The 3,812-nt window shown below is 37.6% G+C and overlaps 1 non-coding gene across 1 annotated transcript; it reads left to right on the top strand.

Moving 5' to 3' along the window:
- The first annotated feature begins 2,710 nt into the window (after positions 1-2,710).
- TRNAQ-UUG lies at positions 2,711-2,782 on the top strand. Its single transcript has one exon. It is a non-coding gene; the product is annotated as a tRNA-Gln (tRNA).
- Positions 2,783-3,812: the final 1,030 nt, after the last annotated feature.

The following is a 3,812-nucleotide window of genomic DNA, read 5'->3' as shown; positions in this document are numbered from 1 at the left end:
TTGAATCTAACAACCTGTGTTTAATTCCCGATAGGTAATCCACCAAATTATACAAAATTGGTCCATAGCCGATTCGGTAGGGTCATTTTTGGACTGATAATCTGTAGAAGGGGTCACTAAGGTTGAGATCATACAAAATGGGTCCATATCTCAATGTTAGAGCATTTGATTGCTGATCAAGAGGTCACGAATTCAAACATAGTTGGGCCCTTCTATCTTAGATAGAAATTTGTTACACTTTTTGGACCGACACTATGTCTAAGGGGTCACTAAGGTTAAATCCTACAAAATGGATCCATGGCTCAGTGGTAGAGAATTTGACCGGTCACCCGTTTGAACTTGGTTGGACCCTTTTATTTTAGACAGACACTTTTTTCACTTTTAGACTGACACTCTGTAGAAGGGGTCACTAAGGTTGAAATTATGGAAAATGGGTCCATAGCTCAGTGGTACATCATTTGACTGCAGATCAAGAGGTCATCAGTTCGAATATGGTTGGGCCCTTTTATTTTGGACAAAGCCGACCACCGAGTGTCTAAAGGAAAAGAACCATGTACTTAGAACCTAAGGGCCACTGTTCTCGGACAAGAATCAAGAAATCATTAAGAAAAGAGTGTGATATCCACAAAGCCGACCACCGAGTGTCTAAAGGAAAAGAACCATGTACTTAGAACCTAAGGGCCACTGTTCTCGGACAAGAATCAAGAAATCATTAAGAAAAGAGTGTGATATCCACAAAGCCGACCACCGAGTGTCTAAAGGAAAAGAACCATGNACGAACCGGTTTCGAACCACCACTGGTGTCTTCTCCACTATTCTCCGGCCTTAGAACGGGATTGTTGAATCTGGTGAGTGACTAAACTGAACCGGTTTCGAACCACCACTGGTGNAAATCATTAAGAAAAGAGTGTGATATCCACAAAGCCGACCACCGAGTGTCTAAAGGAAAAGAACCATGTACTTAGAACCTAAGGGCCACTGTTCTCGGACAAGAATCAAGAAATCATTAAGAAAAGAGCTTGATATCCAAGCACCCACTATGAACTTACAATTAGGCTACTGAACTTACAATTAGGCTACTTCACCCACTATGAACATGGTCAAAAACTAAGATTGTCCTAGACAAACAACATAAATGTAAATATATGTGTTCATTATATTTTATTTCTTTTTTCACCCACTATGAACATGGTCAAAAACTAAGATTGTCCTAGACAAACAACATAAATGTAAATATATGTGTTCATTATATTTTATTTCTTTTTTTATTTCGAGAAAACATTCTACTTTGTTTCAACCTCTCTTAACTTGCAATCGGTATTTTATTTCTTTTTTTATTTCGAGAAAACATTCTACTTTGTTTCAACCTCTCTTAACTTGCAATCGGTGCTTCGAGAACCCACCGAAAATGGGTCATGACTCTCTTTNTGAACCGGTTTCGAACCACCACTGGTGTCTTCTCCACTATTCTCCGGCCTTAGAACGGGATTGTTGAATCTGGTGAGTGACTAAACTTGGGAGGGATTTTGTATATGGGAAGAGAGTGTTTGTGAGAGGTTTTTTCTCAAGGCTTTTCACCAAGAAGAAGAAGACCTTCCATGTANCAACCTCTCTTAACTTGCAATCGGTGCTTCGAGAACCCACCGAAAATGGGTCATGACTCTCTTTTTGTTTTCACTTACTCCTCCTAAATCTATAAAATGTCTCCTATTTTTATTCCTAAGTTTGCCGGAGACATTGTTTGTTGTCGAGCTTGATAATGTGAGTTTGTAACCCATCCGTTAGGGTTCTTGGAATGATTCTCTAGATTATCCCTTCCATGTTAGGAGTTGGGCCATGGGTCTTGGGTGAAGGAACCGTTGGTTTACCGCCCCTAAGAGTTAAGTTGAATGTATTAATTTTATGTCATCTTTACCTGAGTTTTGGGATATTGTTATTAATGAGATTCAATCTAAGGCCATTAGAAAAAGAATGGTCAACATAAGATATTTGAAACAAATAAATATTTTGTCCTCTATGATATATCAAATCACTCATTTGAAATTCCTTAATAATAAACCTGAAGTCTTACATCTTTTATAGAGAAAAGTTCCTTAAATAGAAGTCTTATTAGATACTTCTAAGCATTTAGAGATCAACTAGACACAAAGATAAATATTCTAAAAAAAATTAGGGGTTAAACTTTTAGATAACGTAATTTAAGAAACTTATGATTTTTATATTATCAGCTAGGTCGATTCAATCTAGTGGACCTAAGAATTGAACCGAACCAAACAAACCAGTTAGTAACATGGTTTAGTGAAAGCATTTTCACGCAAAGTAGAAGCAATAATGGAGGGTTTGAAATAACATAGTTTTCACCCCTTGTTTCTCGAGTGAATTTTGAAATAATATAGTTTTCATGTTAAGTTTTGCACGGAAGAAAGAAAGACTGGGATGTAAAGTATTATATCAATTTGTTTGTAATATACAACAATATATAAATTAACTATAAGAAATATATAAAATTACATGTTCTCTAAGAGCTTCAATCAACATTGGAGGGTTACTTCTGTAACCACTCTAAAGGTGCTCAAGATCACAACGAGTTAGATAAAACAGCTCTAGAATTTTGAATCCAATAACTTGAGTTTTACTCGTGATAGGATCTCTCTTCTTGTGGAATCTGCATAAAATAGGAACAACCATTCCAAAATAAATTTTTACAAGGGGTTCTATGGTGTAGTGGTTAGCACTTTGGACTTTGAATCCAACGACCTGGGTTCAACTCCCGGTAGGGCCTCAAGAAAATTTGTGTTGTCGTTCTTAAGTTATTCCAAACTTGCTCCGCTTCATGCCTTCCAAACTTGTTACTTGTTGAACCCCTTAAAGCAACAAGCGAGAATGATTAGGTTGATAGCAATGCTATAAGTCCGATAGAAGTCCAAGCTAACATGAAATGAGAAATACATTCGTTTACGAAAACTAATAGATAGCGAACTTTTCAGTAGAAACTGAAACCCTTGGCTCGAGCAAGGTAGTCGTACTCCTACTTTTTCCGTCGGACGATAGAAAAGTTTGAGCTGAAAGATTGAATAGTACTTTTTCCGTCGGACGATAGAAAAGTTTGAGCTGAAAGATTGAATAGTACTTTTTCCGTCGGACGATAGAAAAGTTTGAGCTGAAAGATTGAATCACACCTGGTAAGAAAAGCGGGCTTAGCAAGAGGAAGCAACCCCGGTCCTAAAGAGGATACCGATACACATACATTCTCGCATGGAAGAACTGATGGTGTTAATATAACACATGCGGAAGCAATTTGGATCTTAGGAACTTTTACAACATCAATTATAGTAAATAACGAGCATGTTTATAAGTCTTAAAACTTAATGAATTTAGATACTAACCTTTTGTAGTTCAAACTCCTTGATACTAACCTTTTGTAGTTCAAACTCCTTTTTCCTCACGAACCGGTTTCGAACCACCACTGGTGTCTTCTCCACTATTCTCCGGCCTTAGAACGGGATTGTTGAATCTGGTGAGTGACTAAACTGAACCGGTTTCGAACCACCACTGGTGTCTTCTCCACTATTCTCCGGCCTTAGAACGGGATTGTTGAATCTGGTGAGTGACTAAACTTGGGAGGGATTTTGTATATGGGAAGAGAGTGTTTGTGAGAGGTTTTTTCTCAAGGCTTTTCACCAAGAAGAAGAAGACCTTCCATGTACCATGATCACTCTATTTAAAGAGTCATGTTTGCATGTTCATGCAAATTTGAGATCACCAAATTTTGACACTTAAAATTCCGCTCAAATGTTTGGGATTATGTGGCA

Source organism: Cucurbita moschata, unplaced genomic scaffold, assembly GCF_002738365.1.
Source record: "Cucurbita moschata cultivar Rifu unplaced genomic scaffold, Cmos_1.0 Cmo_Scf00077, whole genome shotgun sequence".
Lineage (NCBI taxonomy): Eukaryota > Viridiplantae > Streptophyta > Magnoliopsida > Cucurbitales > Cucurbitaceae > Cucurbita > Cucurbita moschata.
The sequence above is the reverse complement of the archived record's forward strand: the minus strand, read 5'-3'. Positions and strand labels throughout refer to the sequence as shown.